Here is an 18,788-nt window from a genome sequence, read left to right as displayed (position 1 = left end):
CATTTATGTTTGTAAACGCAATGTTAATGCATGCGTTAACATCGCGTTTACAATGCGTTTAGTAAATGAAAATGTTAACAGTGATGTAATTAGGCAAATCCCCCCTCCTCAGCTGTTGTATATGCGTTTCAAACGCAATGAAAACGCAGGTCAAAAAGCAACGTGTGAACGCGCCCTCAGGTTTTTTTGATGCAGTTTTTGGACCCAAAAGCAGGCGCGGATCATAATGGGTAAGAACAAACTCTTGGTTTTGGCAAGTGTGTATGTAAGGGCGTGCATTTGGCGGACGCAGGGACTCATGTTGAAGTAACATTGGGGTCATTTACTAAGGGCCCCATTCGCGTTTTCCCGACGTGTTACCCGAATATTCCTGATTTGAGACGATTTTCCCTGTATTGCCCTGGGTTTTTAGCGCACGCGATCAGATTGTGGCGCATCGGCATTGGCATGCACGCAACGGAAATCGGGGGGCGTGATCGAACGAAAACCCGACGGATTAGGAGAAACCGCCGCATTTACCTGCACCAAGTATAGGATCGTGCACTTCGGCGGACATCAGCGCAGCAACGACACCTGGTGGACTTCTGAGGAACTGCTAGTGAATCGCCGGAAGACCCGAATCCACTGCAGAGAACGCGCTGCTGGATCGTGAATGGACCGGGTAAGTAAATCTGCCCCATTGCGTTTCCACTGCATCTGCTAAAAAAAACAATGTAACCTCAGCATGTGATCAAGGCTGAAACCAGTGGAATGCGTCAAAAATGCAACGTACGACGCAACGCATTGTGTGAATGCACCCACAGTCCGACCTCACATGTATAACTCTGTGCATAAGGCTGCCTGTACCTAATTACAATCACCTATAGCACAGAGGAGGAGCTGAGCCAAAGTGATTGAGCCGCTTCACCGCTCAGTGCAAATCACAAAACTGTGGTCTCCCCCCTCCATACTGGTTCTGAGTGCATCCTCATCCAGGACTGTACACAAGAGAGGAACTCCGTCCTCCAACCAACCTTCCAGGACCTTCTCCAGTCCAGCCATTGCATCAGCACAGGTAGGAAGATGTATATGTATAGTGAATGTGACAGCGATAAAGTGCAGGTTTGGAACACTTTAATGTCAATTGGCTCCATTGTCTAACACGATGGGGACATTTATCAAACTTTTTTTTGTGCCTTTTTGTTGCCATTTTGCAAAGTTCACCATATTTGTTTTTATTTTTAACATGTTTGTATGAAAATGTTGCACATTTTGCCACAAATCCGTTAAAAAGTAGCAAAAACATTCCAGCTCACTACTAGTGTCTTTCATGGCTGTAGGTTGTGACAAGTGATTATCTGGCACAGCTGCTGCTGAATCTCTTGAGTCTATTTCCTTGGCCTAGAGATTTTCCCAAGGTTTGTGTATTGAGCCTGGACGGTTTGTAGCATTGTCATTTTATGTAGATGTGCAGAATGATTGATCTGACTCTTGCTTTAATTGTCTTTGCTCTTGCATTCTGATGACTGCTTTGCGACATTTTGCAGTAGCTTGAGACATTTCTGCGACACTTGACAAAAAGTCGCAAAAAATAGAATGGGATCTAATACCAAAAAAAAAAAAAAAAAACTTTTATAAATATGGGGAAAAAACACACATAAGCAGCAGACAAAAGTAACCTATGATAAATGTCCCCCCGATGCTGTTACACCTGCTTCCCCTATAGATTTATGGCTTTGCAGGCCGGTTTCAGGCAACCAGGTCAGGTCAGTGATATCCAGGCTGAACCCTTGCAGGATTACAACATCATAGGCATTTATGATGTAAGTGTTTGTGTGGGATGCTGTCCAGTACTAAAAGCTAAATCACAGCGCAATACTGATGCTTGCAGGTAAGCAGGGACCCCCATTGCCAATGACTATGAGGCTCAGTGTTTAGGTCCCTGCTTAGTGATGGATCCTTTCTCCGGTGTCAATAATTTAAACAATTTAATGAAATGTACATGGATTGGCACAGTGCTAAACCAGGCTGAGCATGCATGTGTGTCTAAGGAGTTGAGAGGAATAGCTGTTGGCTGATAGAATGTGTATAATTTCTTTAAAGTCCATGGAGTTGATAGAAGATTATTATTATTATTTTTTCGGATTCCCATGTGCCGTTTTTAAACGCATTCAAAGCGCAAGTGGGTTTGGCCAAAACGCGTGCACGTTTCGTTTCATTGGATGTGTTTAAAAATGTAACAAAAGACACCACCGTCAAGAAGTGTGTTCACATGTACAGTTTTTTAGATTGTAATGAGTGAGAACATATTGAGAGAAGCTGCTCTCCCTCTATTTTCACTCCACTCCTTGTTTGGAATTTGGGGCTGTCCCAAATTTGCGATTATCCTGTAAACACAGGATCGGTGAGGCCCGGGTGACACTGCTGGGACCCCCACCAATCGGCATGGACCCCGGTGATCTGGAGAATGAGGGTCCTGTTCACATTAACGGGTGGATCGTCCTACTGCTCCCTTTAATAGTAGTCGAGTGTCCGAAATGATCTGGATAGGGGGGTAACTTGCAAATTTGATACAACCCCTTTTAGTATCTCTCTCTCCAATGTCTATATTTTCGGACCTGGTTTTAGTGATGAGTCCTTTGCCCAGTTCCATGGAGCATGTTTGGCTATTTTAGGACGTTATAAAAGCCCCCATAGACGGTGCAGCATCGTCTAGCTGCAAGCCGAGTGTGCATGTGTATTGGATGATCCTCAAGTCCATGCACTTGATCAACTTTCTACAATGCGGCTTATGTAAAAGTTTTTTTGGCCGTTGTCTAGAGAGTTAATGAAGTTTACAAGGAGTTTCGATAATAATATGTTCCCCATGTGATGATTTGAGTCCCTTTCTTGTGACCCATCCCTCCACGTCAGCCCCTGACGCCAGCAGCAGGTTATTGTTGTTTCTTGCTTCTTGCCGCTGGACATCATCAGTAAATCATTGTCCAATGTTCAGGCTCCCGCTCTCGTGTACACAAGACCAATATCTTCTCACACATTATTAATAATAACGGGTTAAATTATAACCATGTTGTACGATGCCTGAAGGATTTTGTGTGTTTTTAGTTTCAGTATAATTTTCACACTTAATACAGTTTTATAGAACATGGGGCAATATTCTTAATGTATGAGCCAAAGGTGCAGATAGCCAGGAGGGGACAAAGATTTGGAATTGTCACCTACCGGAACAATTCTTGTTTTTGTTCATGGCAGTACAGTTCAAGGACAAATTAGGAGAAGAAATGTTCTGTTTGGTCAATTTGAGGAACCGGTTAACCGAAGCAATCAATTAGGTACCTGCCTTCAGAGCTGGAATTGGACTGGAACATGTCCTGTGTACTAGTTCTGATAAGGCTGCATTCACACTACCATATGGGGGACTTGTGTACGGCTGTGATCTTGCGGCCATACATGCGTCCCGCCATAGATGGCAATGGCCGCACGGAGCCATACGGAGCAACATGTCCTATGTTTCCTGTGTCGCAAGCCCAAGCACTTACATGCACCCCTCCTCCTCTCCACGGTGCTAAAAATATGTCCTCCTGGCTACAGCCCAGCGAGTATACGTTTGTGTGAATGCAGCCTAAGTCTTACCCAGGGTGGCAATTTTTGTGATCAGTGGGGTCCCAGCAGTCAGACCCCACCAAACAGATTGCTATCCCTTATCCTAACAATCAAATTCGGTACAACCCTTTAAAGTTGTAGTTATTGGAGCTCCCTCTTTGCCTTGTACAGGTTGGGTGATGTACCCTCAACCCCAACAATAAATAGTGCCCTAGGCAGCTACCTACTCTTCTCTAGTCTAACAATTTATTAGAGATTAACCCTGATCTAAAGCCACATGGACCTACTAGGACAACCCGATAGTACAGCAAAAGTCAGTCAATAATTGGTGTTATGCCAATGTGTGCTTGACACAACCATGTTCTTTTATCAGTTTGCCAGACCCCCTCGTGATTAGTCAATGACATTGGGAAATCCTACATCTTTCTTTCATCGTTACGACATGATGACACTACCCGTGTCACATGTATCACTGCCCCTAGTGCCTTAGTCACATGAGTGAAGAGGTCACTGACCTAGAAGAGTCAGTACAGTCCAAAATATGCTGCAACCCAATTCTTAGTCTTTTAAATTACATTTTTTAAATTTAATTTTTTATCTATTGTTTTTTTGACCCACCCACATTGTGAAGTATCTGTGATGAGATGCTTGGCACCTCTGGGGCAGGGTGGGCAATTCCATCTCTTTGTGATCTAATCTGATTAGTCTTTTATTACTGCAATTTGTAGCCATAAATAATCCATTATAAATGAGTGCGGAGAGAGCGAAGTACTAATGGGAACACATTGTACTCCCCTCTCTGTAAATGGTTGCTTTACAAAGAATATATCCTATCAGTTTTTTTTATGTAATGGATACGTTTCAAACCCTTCCGTCTCTATATTAGTTTTTATATATAGATGGATACAAAGCATTCAGCGCCACTCCATCTAGTGAATGAAAAAACAAGTGAATTTATTCCAAACACGTCGCAACGTTTCAGCTTCTACATGAAGCCATTGCCAAGCTTCACAAAAGCTTCATGTAGAAGCTGAAACGTTGTGATGTGTTTGGAATAAATCCACTTATTTTTTTCATTCACTACATGGAGTGGCGCTGAATGCTTTGTATCCTTTCACATAGAGGATCGTCATACTCTGTTTTTTTTTTGCAGAGCTGCTCTGGACTTTGTTTATATAGGTACATGCTAAAAAAAGAAATCTAAAATAAAAACCTTAAACTTCATAGAAGATTAATGGCACTCTCTCTACCCCTTTCTCCATCCACAGTGATATCTGACAGTGATGTCCCCGTGATAGAGCACCTCATAGGCAATAACCCAAACATCCAAGGTATTTTTATAGCAATGTTTTGTCTTTGCTAATGACTTGCTGGTCTCTATCACAAGCCCTCGGCAATCTCTACCCATCCTGATGTCCACACTGTCCAAGTTTGGCTGCTGGTCTAACATGACAAAATCTGAAGTCCTAAATGTCTCTCTTTCCTTGCATATATATATATATTATATATATTTTTTTATTGTTTTATATGTGTTAGGGGCTTTTGGGACATTTAATTTTTTCTTTTTAAATTTCACATTACTTTCATATGAACTAGTGATCATGTGATCGCAGGTACCTTGATCCCCAATAAGCCTGAGGCAGCCCTCCTCTTTCTGTTTGACATTCCCACGTCTACCTATAAGAGATCCCTGACCAGGCATCTCCAGCAGGCGGCCAAAACTGGAAATGGAAGTCTGACTCCCCTCCAACGGACTTGTATCACTCCTTTTGGCATTGTTTTTCTTATGAATTTGCAACTTGCGGCCTTGTGAACTTTGCTGGTCCAAAGATTTCATGCAGTGTGCCGTATGTGTCTTTATACCCCAAATGTTTCCCTTTCTGCAACTTTTAGACTCTGAATTTGTCCTGTTTTTGTGCCTAAAAAGTAGCTATTTGCCTCCCCCTCCCCCCCATGTTCTTTCTTTGTGATTCTTGTTTGGGAGACCAACACTTTAATGAATCTGTACTGTGTTCATACATGCACACCTCTGCCAGACCCTCTTTTCCTCACTTTCTCTGCCTACAGAGGCGTTTATACTGATGCAATATGTTGTTCTGCCTGTATCTGTCATCTACTATCCCTGCTCATTCAATAAAACTTTTTGAATGGAAAACATAAAGCTTCATTAATCTATGTTCCCTCTGGAAACTCTGATGGGAGGGCAACACCCCAATAGGGTCCCTCAGGGAGTGTCACAATCGGTTGTACGCCAGATCCGCCTTTCTGTGTCAGGTAAACTAGGCTGCTGGGCGTCTGGGTACTGCATGGAAAAGCTGGGTGTCCAGATTTTTGATTAACATTTCAACTACCGCAAGTATTGGAACCCAACTTTCTAGACAGAACAACACCTTTTGGCTGCTATTATTACGGGGGCAGATTTAGATTACATTTGTTTCACTTTTGCTGGTGAGCCCCATTTTATCAGGGACCTCTGCTGCAGGAAGGTCATGTGACCTCTCTGTGGTATAAGTACCGTAGTGGTCGTCTCCTCAGAGAGTGAAATGTCCTCACAATTTAGTCCCATGAAGTAGAAAATAATGGCGGTGAGAAGGATTATATTTCACAAGCTTTCTGACTGGAATTATAATGTTGGTGACTCAGAGAAATCTCAAATTCCAGTCAGAAACCAATAACTTTATCTTCTATAGATATTGGGTTCGGCTACAACACCCACTGATACAGTAGACCTCTTAGTACAACAGTAAGTAATACAACTGTGATAAATATGGAAAAATTACTTTAGTTTGTGACCCTTTGCAGCACAAAGAGTCTGTTGCTTCAAATCACAAAATGGCTGCCTGAGTCGGCCATCTTAGTAATGTAAGGAAAGGGGGCTGAGAACTAGCATGTACAGTACATAATCCTCAAAATGTTTTATTGTAATAGTTACTACAAATTCTTTGTATATCTATCTATACGTTCACTAAAATACTTGCTGGGGCTTCATAATGATATTAGCATTTAGTCTGCTGGTAAAACTACACAATTTTACCTCAGGTAATACAAAACCAAATGTTTCTCTGTAGTCATAGCTTAAATAAGGGTAATTGAGGATATGGAAACGGAGCAATATTTGTGGTGATTTCATTCCTTGAGGAAAATTTTTTTGTAGAAATCGGACTTTACTTGACTGATTTAGGAGGGTTGCGCTTGTATCTCCCTGTCCGTACATATAATACACAATTTTTGATTTTTTTCAATTTTTTTTTACCTCAGGATAAGTTCCTGACTCAGGGCTTGTTCACATAGACATAATGGGGGATATTTATCACCAAGTTTCTGAGGTAAAATCTGGTCATCCATATGCCGTCTGTTTTTTAGTTTTTTATTATGGACCATTTCACTTCTGTTAACCCCTTAACGCTGAAGCCACTTTTCACCTTCCTGACACGGACCATTTTTTAAAATCTGACATGTGTCTATTTAAGTGGTTATAACTTTGGAACGCTTTAACATATCCAGTTGATTTTGAGATTGTTTTTTCGTGACACATTGTACTTCATGCTGGTTGAGAAATTTAATAAATATATTTAGTATTTATTTATGAAATAAATGGAAATTTGGCAAAAATTTTGAAAAAAACAATGTTTTCCAAATTCAAAATTTTCTACTTTTTGGAAAGTTGGTCATAGCACTAAAATAACTTGATAACTAACATTTTCCATATGTCTGCTTTAACTTGGCATCATTTTTCAAACATCTTTTCCTTTTTTTAGGATGCTAGGAGGCTTATAACTTTAGGTGCAATTTTTCAGATTTTTACGAAAATCATCAAAACCTACTTTTGGAGGGTCAATTTAGTTAGAAGTGACTTTATAAGGCCCACATGACAGAAACCCCCCACAAATGACACCATTTTAGAAACTACACCCCTCAAAATATTCAAAACAACCTTTGGGAATTTTGTTAACCCTTTGAGCGTTTCATGAGCGTGAAAGATAAATGAAAGTGAAATTAGAGAAATGTAATTTTATCTTACTATAGATTCATTTAACACTAAAATTTGCACCTTCACAATGGGTTAAAAAGGAAAATGCATTTTACAATGTTGAGGGCAATTCCTCCTGAGCATGCCAATACACATTTTGTCACTGTACCCTGCTGTACGGGCACAGGGGGGCACTTGGAATGGAAAGAGCGTTGTTTCGTTTTTGCAGGGCAAATATGGCTGAAAAAGTTTACATGTGTCAGGATGCATTTGGAGAGCCATAGTGGTACCAAAACAGAGGAAAGCCCCAACATGAGACACCATTTTGGAAAGTACACCCCTTGGAGAGTTTAGCAACGTGTAATTTGTGTATTTTCCCCAATAGGTGTTTGATTCAATTAGGCCCCAAAAGGGAAAAAAGGTGAAAATTTTCTCAAAAAAGTCACTTTTACCCCAAATTTTTGTAAGCCACAAGGGATAAAAGATGAAACAACCCCATAAATGTGTAAAACTATTTCTCCTAAGCACAGAACTGCACCACTTTTGCATATAAAGTGTTGTATGGGTGCACAGTAGGGCTCAGAAGGGAAAGTGGGGCTTTGGCCTTTTAGAAGCCAGATTTGACAATCATCCTTTACATGTGTCAGGATGCATTTGGAGAGCCCTAGTGGTACCAAAACAGAGGGGAACCCCAACAAGTGTCACCATTTTGGAAAGTGCACCCTTTGGAGAATTTAGCAAGGTGTAATATGTGTATTTTCCCCTACAGGTGTTTGCTTCAATTAGGTCCCTAAAAGGAAAAAGGTGAACATTTTCCCAAAAAAGTCACTTTTACGGCTAATTTTTGTATCCCATAAGGCATTAAAGATGAAACAACCCCAAAAAATGTGTACTAGCATTTCTCCCGAGTATAAAATTGCCCCACACATGCAAATAAAATGTTGTATGGGTACGCAGTGAAGCTCAGAAGGGAAAGAGGGGCGTTGGCCTTTTAGAAGCCAAATTTGACAGACATCCTTTACATGTGTCAGGATGCATTTAGAGAGCCATAGTGGTACCAAAACAGAGCGGAACCCCAACAAGTATCACCATTTTGGAAAGCACACCCCTTAGAGAATTTAGCAAGGTGTAATATGTGTATTTGTCCGTAAAGGTGTTTGATTTAATTAGGACTTAAATAGATAAAAGGTGAACATTTTCTTATAAAGGTCATTTTACTCCTAATTTTATATAGCCACAAGGGATAAAAAAATGTAATAACCCCTCAAAATGTGTAAACCTATTTCTCTCGAGTGTAGAAGTACCCCACATGTGTATATAAAATGTTGTATGGGCGCACAGTAAAAGGAAAGGGGAATGTTTGCCTTTTAGAAGCCAAATTTGACAGAAATGTTTGACATGCATTTGGAGAACCCTAGTGGTATAAAACAGATAAGAATCCGAAAAGTGACCCTAATCTTTGAATGCACACCCCTTAGAGAATTTTGCAATGTGTAATATATGTATTTGCCCCTACAGGTGAATGATCCAATTAGGCCCGAATCATTAAAAAGGTGAAAATTTTCCTATAAATGTCACTTTACCCCTAATTTATGTAAGCCACAAGGGATAATATATTAAATAACCCCAAAAAAGGTGTAAACCTATTTCTCCCGAGTGTAGAAGTACCCCACATGTGCATATAAAATGCTTTATGGGCGCACAGTAGAGGAAAAGAGGGATGTTTGTCTTTTAGAGGCCAAATTTGTAAGAAATCCTTCACATGTGTCAGGATACATTTGGAGAGCCGTAGTGGTACCAAAACAGAGGAAAACCCGAAAAGTGACCCTAATTGTTGAATGTACACCCCTTGGGGAATATAGCAAGGTGTAATATGTGGTGTAGTGTAGTGTAGTGTAATGAGCATTTTGAACATATAGGTGGTTTCCAAATATGATGTGCAACGGAGTCCAAGATGGAAATTGCAATTATTTCTGGAAAGTTCAGTGCCCGTTATGTGGCGCCCCTTATGAAATAATGGAGGGGTATAGGGAGAAACGGGACATAACAGTTGTTACAATTATTCATTTTACCGAAATTAATTCACAATAGGTTGGGCGTGAATTGTGAATGTCTAGTGTATAAGGAGGTAGAATATACCAAGGGACCAACTAAACTTTTGTCACTCTGGAGTTGTCGCAGGTCTCTTAGTAGTATGTAGTGTCCATCCTAACTCCTCTTTTGGAACAGACTCTTTATTGAGTCTTACCATTAGAAGCAGCACAATTCACCGGGAAAATGCTGTCCTGGCAAAACACAGGAACATCTAAACCAGAGGTACTGGGGCTCCGTCCTTCTTGTCCCAATATTAGTTTCCTAATATCTTCCTCTTGAAAACGGAGAAATGATACGGCAGGACCTGCACATTGGAACAGCTCGTAAGAGTTGTACAGCGTAATCTGTACAATGTACATGGCCAGCGCTTTTGTACCAAATCTTCGTTTTAGTAGGGAAATTATCGCCAAGTGTTGCTCTTATTCACCCTAGCGATGCCCATTGTGACGAATATTGCTGCTTTTGGCTGGACCAAATCGACCAGCAAATAGCGGCAAACATGGACAGAGGGGGGCAACAAAACCCCTCTGGACCGCAAGGCAAAATTGGTGGCTGTCAGGAACAGCCGCCACCCTGCCCCGATCACCGTGTCTATAGACATGGTGACCGGTATTACTGACGTCATAAGTAAATTCGCTGCTATCGGCTCGTCTTAATTGATGAGCCAGTAGCAGCGATAATAAACTGGGGGTGTGTGGGGGGGACGTAACCCTTCTGGTCCATGGGGCAGGATGGATGGCTGTCAGGAACAACCACCGTCTTACCCCGATCAGTGAACAGCCGCCGTCTTACCCTGACCGGTGTTGGAAAGTCACTACCTGCCGCACCGTTCTATAACAACGCTCGTTGGGAATAGGCTATACAATCTTTATTTATTTTTTAAGCAATTTAGACAAATAAGGGCTTATTTTTTGCGAGACAAGATGCACTGTAAAAAAAAACTTAATTTTAGTGGGTTTTTAGCTTATTGAAGAAATTTTATTAACTTTTTACGTGTGGAGGAAAATAAAATAATCAATTCTTGTTTTGGATTTTTAGCATTTTTTTGGGGGGTTGTTCACTGTAGCATAACAATAATATATTATCTTTATTCTACGGATCACTACGATTACGGTGATACCTCATTTATATAGTTTTATTTTTATTTGTCCAATTTTATTGAAGGAAAACTAGAATAGAAAAAATTGCATTTGTTTTAGTATTGCCATTTTTATAGCAGCATAATTATAGTATTTTTTGGTTTACGGAGCTGGTTGTAAGCTTATTTTTTGCGTGACAAGTTGCTCTTTTTATTGGTATCATTTTGGTGCTTGTAACTTTTTCGGATCACTTTTTAGAACATTTTTTGTAAAGCAATTTGATAAAAAGTTTAAATTTTTGGCAAGTTTTTTTTTTTTTTTTTTTACCACGTTCACCGAGCGGGTCCAATTATGATTAGGATTTATTGTACAGATTGTTACGGACGCGGCGATACCAAATAAGTGGGGTTTTTTCGTGATTTAGTGTTTTTTATACTTTATTACTTGTGTAAAGGGAAATGTGGTGTTTGGGGGGACTTTCACTTTCTTTTATTATTTATTTTTACTGTAAAAAACCTTTATTTATTTATTTTTACTTTTTTTACATTTACTGACATCTTAGCTTGAACAAGTGATCTTCTGATCACTTGTTCAAGCTATTTTACAGGTTACACAGTGCAATACAGATGTATTGCACTGTGTAATGTAAGACACTGAGCATGCTGCGCATGCCCAGTGTCTTACAGCCGGGTCCTGCCAGGAGGCAGGGACCCGGCACCGAGAGGAGGATCGCGCAGCCCCGGGCACCGGCAGTCCCGGGGCTGCGATCGGAGGAGCGGACCCCCCCGGTAAGCGCCGCGGGGGGGTCCGATTCACATTTAAATGGCTTTAAATGCCTCTAACACACCGCGGTCAGCGCGACCGCGGCGTGTTAGGGGTTAACACCCGCGATCGGAGAAATCTCCGATCGCGGGTGTTAGAGGCGGGTGTCAGCTATAACATATAGCCGACACCCGCAGCTTCTGGCCCCGGCTCCGTTCAGGAGCCGGGGCCAGAAGCTTGACGTAATAGTACTGCATTTTGCGGGAACGCACCTCCCGCGATGCAGTACTATTACGTCAAATGTCGGGAAGGGGTTAAAGTCCTTTCAATACGTATATAACTCCTGTCCCTAACCACCTCCTGTGCTATAGCAACCCTGACCCATAGGAAGATCTCCCTTGCTTGTCACTAATAATCCAACCTTGGTCGCATCCTTTAAAATTTAATTTTATCAAACTGTCCGCCCAATTTGTCCTCTGTAGCCCCTGTATGTGACAATGCTCCGGCTACTCCTACACAGGGGGAGGTGGAGAAATGGGGCCAGGCAAATCCCGTGAATGTGCAGATATGAATGGTCGGGGGGCGACGTGCTCTTAGGTGTGAAGTCCCTGGTCGTCCTGCGGCTCTTCATCCGCTTCTGTGACCTATTTATTATTGTTACTGTCTGAACGTCTTTCATTCTTTGAAACCTAAATCCAGGTTTCCTGTTATTGCTCCTGTGCGACGGTCACCACATTTAGCCTTTTCCTCCCACACAGACATAATGTAATGGGACCTTACGAGGGGGTTGTGACACGTTTTCTTCCTTTCTTAGTTTATATTTGCACAAAATAATCACAAATTGCTCACATAACTTTCTTTGGCTAGATTCACACTGCCATTGCCCGCCGTACTGTAGCATGGCGTGCGCGCGGGGAGAGTAGGTGGATCCATAGGGATGTATGACGCACAGTGCCATAATACAGAAAAAGATAGGACATGTCCGCACGTGTGCTGCACCGTACCGCTCCCGTAGGATGCTGTGCGCCCATTGCAGTCTATGGGGGACGTATATCGTCCGTATATACGTCCCTCGTGCGGCAGTGTGAATGTAGCCTTACACTGTATTTATAAAGGGAATGCCCCAGACTTCCCATTTAGTCTGCTGGTAAAACTTCACAATTTTACCTCAGGTAATACACAACCAAATGTTTCTCTGTAGTCATAGCTTAAATAAGATCAATTTAGGATATGGCAACAGAGCAATATTTGTTGTAATACTGTGCAAACCTTTCAGTGTTTTAATTTAGTTTTTTTTAACCCTTTTCTATTCTTTTTCCTTCAAGGCAAAGAAAATCGCTTCACCCTGTCGGTAGGAAGTCCATTACCCTGGAAGGGGCAATAGTGAGCAAATGAGAAGGGTAGGAAACAATCGAATGCACTATTGCTTATGTTAATCTAGAATGGTGTCATAATTGCTTCAATAATATACAAATAACCCCAAAGTCCGCTTTGTGACCTGCCTATACAGCGGATGTGATAATCTGCTGTATGTGATATGAACCCCCTGCACTAATTCCAGTTATCAGCAGTAAATTACTACATGTAAACTGCGTGATAAACCGTATATATACACTAATACAGGTGGTCCCCTAGTTAAGAACACCCGACTTACAGACGACCCCTAGTTACAAACGGACCACTAGATGTTGGTAATTCACTGTACTTTAGTCCTAGGATATAATAATCAGTTTTCAAACGCATCAGAACTGCGTAGAAGAGATTTGCCTAATTACATTGCGTTAACATATAGTTAACACACGCATCTCGTAAACCTGTGCTTTAACATTACGTTAATGGATGCATTTGTTATTGATATGTTAACGCTCGCTGGGCCAAACTTAGTAATGGGCTGAAGCTAATTTAAGTCAATGGAGGGAATTTATCATGTCCGAAAAGAATTACCAGGCCCAGAAATTGTCCATTTTACACCCCATATGCCACTTTTTTTTTTTTAATGGAGATGCCCTGTCCAAACAGATTTACTATAATCTCCAGTAGAAGACTGACGCAGGTTATAGTCAAAATTTTCCCCCCATAGATTTCTTATGCCAGTCTAAATAAATCTCCCCCAGTAAATCCGTCCTACTCATGGTCTAAGTTTGTTAGACCGAACTTTGTTTACAATGTCCATGAGCCCTCATGTGCGAGAACATTAGTGGTGCCATCTATAGCTAAAAAAGCGAGACCCTTCGCCCGCATTCACACCTTTCATCCGGATTATGTTTCAAAACATGTGAACGCAGCCTGAGGATATTTTCATGCTTTTACCTTAGCAATATTTATCAGGTTCTGGTGTTTTGCACATAATTCTGAGCTTTCAGGGGTTGTTTTCTTGGAACAGGTCGTCACTGTCCTCTCTACAAGTGTTTATGAAGAGAGTTCAGATAAGCGTGTGTTGTGCTATTGTTGTTCTCTGACTGTGTGCAAAGGTCTCTGCTAATTTTCTTGCTTAAAGGGTAAGTACACATTGTCCCCTAACCTGGGAGATAACTGTATGATCAGGGAGGTGTGAATTTACTGTACTTCAGCTTACTGGATACTCAATGCTTATGGGCAAGTCCTAGAAAATATCATTTCAATTTAAAGGACTACATAGGGCTCTGACCCATATAAACATAAATTACAAAATTTGCATTTTTTTTCTCCAAAAAAACCCCCTAAATCTGAACATATTTAACGATAAGCAAATAATCTTACAGGGTCAATTATGATCAAATATTCTATAAGGAAACATGCAGCAAACACAACTATTAGTATAACTATTCCGGGAATGTAATTTCATATAATCTCCACATTGTCTGTGAGGATACAGATCTGTGTAGTGTGAACAAGCCTCGGCTATTGTATACAGGATATACTGGGACTGTGTGACTTGTGCTATTTGTAGCTGGAACAATTGGATGAAGTCTTGTCATCTGCATGATTGCTCTTCTACATTGTATCTTGTATCCAGTGAGTGACAAGACATTGCAGGAAGCTTAATACTTGTATACATGGTATCACTATGTGCCCTCACTGGTTAGTGTCAGGCCCTTATAGTTATATAAGTCCTACGTATTATTTCTCAGGGAGAGTCTGCACAGTCTCCAAACACTCTGTGAGATTGTGATGTAAAGGACTGGCGACTATTGTTCGTATATCTTCAGTGCAGGTTCCCCTGAGTCCGACCTAGATAAAACTTATAAATGACTTTGTTATGACTTTGCACTTTACCTTCAGTCACCGGACGGCCCAAGACAAGACCTTTACCCCCGACACCATGGGTGCAATTTATTATTGGTGCCCATAAAAGTAATTTCTTACGTAAGATAAACTACTTCCTTCACTCCTCACCCACATACTGTTATCAGGGATCACAAGGACAGCAAACCTAAGACCTTTAGTATGTACTGGAAGGTAGATGGGTCTTCCTGCTGCTGCAGCACCTCTTGCTCTGGGTGTGTCCAGGGGCCTAATGAGGTGACATCATGTGGGATCTCCGTTACCATTTTTAGTTCTGAACAGATGTGTATTCACAAGTTTCCCAATTTTTGGTGCAATTATATGAAATCTGTGTCAATCAGTGTCGTTAATGTTCCCAGTACCTTGGGCCCTACACATAAAATAATTCTGGGGACCCACTATTGTAAGGAAATGGACCCAGTAGCTTCGGTTGTCTACTACTTAACATCTTGGACCCAAATACTGTGTTTCTAACCTAAAGATCCTTTCTTTGTTGGGGGCAGTAACATCCCATAGATACATACAGGGTCCGTGATTGTGACTAATAAGGGTGCATATATATATATCTATATCCTCCATGTAACGCAGCTTTCATTGACTCATTGCCCTACGCAGTTTACTACAAGCCCCATCAAAGCTTAGCCCTTGTTTTCTAAACTACACTGAATCAACACGCAAGTCCATGTTCACACGATGCGATTGAGTTGTGTTTTGAAACGCATTTCAAGTTCTCCTCCCTGAACGCAGATGATTAGACCTAAATGCTTGTGTCTGGTAAGTAGCAACGTGTTTTGCTTTACTGAACACAAGGGTTTAGCTTTACACACATCTGTGTTCAGCAAGGGTGTAACTACAGTGGTAGTAGCCATAGCAGTCACTATGGGGCCCACAGTGTCAGGGGGGCCTGGCCACTCGACCTGATTCTCTCTAAAGAATGGAGGATGTGCACCGTTATATACATAATACTGCACATTGTATAGCATAATGTGTATATAACAGTGCACATCTTTCACAACACACACCAGAAAGGCAGGACTGGGAATCTATACGTCCTGTAATCTACTTCTCAGATGTGGTCAGAAGCTACTGGGCTGCATGAAGTCAGATCTGTGACCTCTGATAACCCCAACAGCAAGTACATTATAAATATGTGTAAGAGAATGTATATGCCGTATGTGTTAATGGTGTATATGTAGCCTATATACTTTATATATGTGCATATGGTGTGTTTAGACTGTATGTATATAAGTGTATAATGTTGATATACAATCTGTGTGTGCACTATATAGTTTGTGTGTGTATGTATATTTTTACACACACTATAAATGTATGAATATGTACATACTGTGTATAAGTATATGCTGCATTTGAGTGTATAAATGGATATATGAGTATATTCCAGTGTCTGTGTATAAGTAAAACATGTGCAAAAATGTATGTATTTTTTTTAAGGGGAAGGGTAATCCCATGCACACGTCTGCCATGGGGCCCAGGCTCTTCTAGTTACGCCCCTGGTGTTCAGGAGGACATATTCCTGATGTACCCGAAATACATTTCAAAAGACAATTCCATCGCATCTTGTGACCACAGCCTAAAAGGGGTTTCCCAATCATGCCCACAGGATAGGGCCTAACTTGCTGATTGGTGGGGGTCTCAGTAATAAGATCCCCATGGATCACGATAATCGTTGTCCTTTGTACTCCTGTTGTAGCTCGAAATGGAGAGAGCTCTATTCATATCTATGGCGGCGAGGAAGAGTACGATACTCGTCTATCTCCATCCATTCATCATAGAGATGAATAGAGCAGCCGAAACATGTGCAAGTGGCTGCTCCCGTCAGCCTTTCATCTCCCCCTGATATTAAGGACCCTCTTATCTCCTCCTTATTGTGTCCCCAACTCAGAGAGCAGGAAGCATGGTGGAGGTTCTTGGGGTTTAGGGGTTGAGTTTTAGCAAATTCGGTTTCGGATTTGATGTCCTCACCATTTTATTTTAGGAACTAAAGAGAAAATTACCCGAATACCCCAGCAAGTAATGGGTGGGCTTTGAATTAGGGTATGTGCATAACATGGGCACTATAATGGATCAAGGTTTTCCAAAGGGAATGTTGGGTTCTGCTGTGGTTCAAAGGTTACCGACACAGGGATTCTCCTGCAGGTTCATAACAATTGATCTTTGTTGCAATTTTTTTGTTGCAATAACTTTTGAACCGCAAATCTCTGTGCACACTGTACAAAAGTGTCTCCTGAATTGATCGCCACATTGTGAGTACAGTCACTTACACCAACCATTGTTGGGTCGAGGAGTCTTGAGTTCGCCAGATACATATAAAATGATTTTAGGGGTTCAGTCATTTAACTCTAGAAGTAGTGTTTTTGTGTCCTGCAGTGGACGTTCCCATCAATGTTCACAACCTTTCGGCTCCTACGAGTTTATTTCTGGCTGGTGTAAAAAATTTTTTTTTTTTTTAAATGTTTTTTTTTTTTTTAGATAACCAGAAGTGGTGAAAGTGATGTCTAGGGAGGTTCTTAAGACGAGGTACAAACTAAAATGACAAGAGGATTAGAGCCATAACATGGATTACTGTAGGATGTAAATCCTTGTGTAAGGGAGTCTTCACACACACATTGCTCCTATTTCTCAGCATTTTATAATCACTAGTTGGCCTTATGCCCCTGTGCACTGGGGACGGGGCTGTGCCTGCTGGTGCACCCATTTTTCTTGGAGTGTGGGAGTGTGAATTCTGAGTTGTGGAATCCCATTACAGGAGTACAATACAAGTCTATAGGAGCAGACTCCTCTCCGAGTGTCCGTCCAGAGACACACAGGGGTCACATGATGTTTCCTTAGTTTAAGGAATGTATTTTCCACTTCCTAATAACATATATATCACTTGGCTCAAAATACATGACAGGAAAACCCTGGGATAGAGACCTGAGGGACTACGTGCTGCAAGGAACGCCACACATTCCCTGTAATCGGGCTCCCGGGTGTACTGATGCTCACACCCCGCTTTACCTTTCTCCACATTGTGCCAGCGGTTATCACTACCAGGGAAAGCTGGCAGGAGGCAGAGCGGGCGACTGATTAGTCAGACCTCAGACGCAGAACGTTATCTTTTCTCTTTATTGAGCATCATGTAACTATTTATAGTGTATTGTATCAGTTCCCGGGCGGAGATTATAATCTATTATTTCTCATGCTGAATCACTGCTATTTTTAGTGAGAAAATAGACCGTGAAAAAGGCAACAGAATAATCGCACATCTAGAGATGCAAAACTTGATGTTCCTGGGCCGCAGTGCATGAGCTGTAACGGGACCTTTACCCTATAATATGACTTTTCTCTTATTACATCCAGTGACTGCAGGTGACTTGTTCTCAGACTATGGTCATTATTGTTCATCACTTAATGAGCCCTACCTTCACCTAATCCCCCCTCAATATGCCAGTACACTAAAACCCCCACAATGTGGTCCCCTCATTCTTGGTCTGCAGGAGATGTGATGATGTCACTACGTTGCACCTATTGCTTCATGGACACAACTCGAGAGACAAAATTGGGGAATATTGTCTGGAGATTGGGACAGTCTAACCTGGGGACATTCAGGGTTGGATCTTTTAACCCAGTGATGCTGCTAGTAATATCCCAGGATGGTATTATGCCTCTTTAATGCCTAATACAGTGTAATTCACCCAATTGTATGCTTTGGGCTCTCCCATAAAATGACCCTATGTTCTATTCAGGCCTGGCAGAGATATGGGAGAAGGGGCTTTCCTCTGAATCCATCCACATGTGTTATACAGCCCTAGAATATTTCTGGTTCTGTGTATAGTATAGGGATTGTTGTTTGGTTCTATGTAGCTGCTGTTATCTTCCATTGTCTGATGTAAATGTGGTTATCTGCTGCTGCCCTATAGAATTGGAAATGCCTGGTGACTATTAGGGTGATGCGTGTTATTATATATAGCACAGAATGGATGAATGAGTTTGTTATAGGACCCTACATTGCCAATTAGCTGCAGCCTTTCGGCACG

The 18,788-nt window shown here is 41.5% G+C and overlaps 1 long non-coding RNA gene across 2 annotated transcripts in view; it reads left to right on the top strand.

Moving 5' to 3' along the window:
* Nucleotides 1–860: 860 nt before the first annotated feature.
* LOC140077213 (uncharacterized) overlaps nt 861–18,788 on the top strand; it is a 45,696-nt gene continuing 27,768 nt past the window's right edge. Inside the window, exons 1-3 of one of the 2 annotated variants that reach the window (XR_011849731.1) lie at nt 861–1,054; nt 4,851–4,913; nt 12,813–12,887. This is a non-coding gene — a long non-coding RNA (uncharacterized lncRNA). The remainder of the gene's footprint in view (nt 1,055–4,850; nt 4,914–12,812; nt 12,888–18,788) is intronic. The other variant, XR_011849730.1, reaches the window with a different exon arrangement.

Source organism: Engystomops pustulosus, chromosome 9 (genome assembly GCF_040894005.1).
Source record: "Engystomops pustulosus chromosome 9, aEngPut4.maternal, whole genome shotgun sequence".
NCBI classification, from domain to species: domain Eukaryota; kingdom Metazoa; phylum Chordata; class Amphibia; order Anura; family Leptodactylidae; genus Engystomops; species Engystomops pustulosus.
This window is presented reverse-complemented; position numbering and strand designations above follow the sequence as displayed.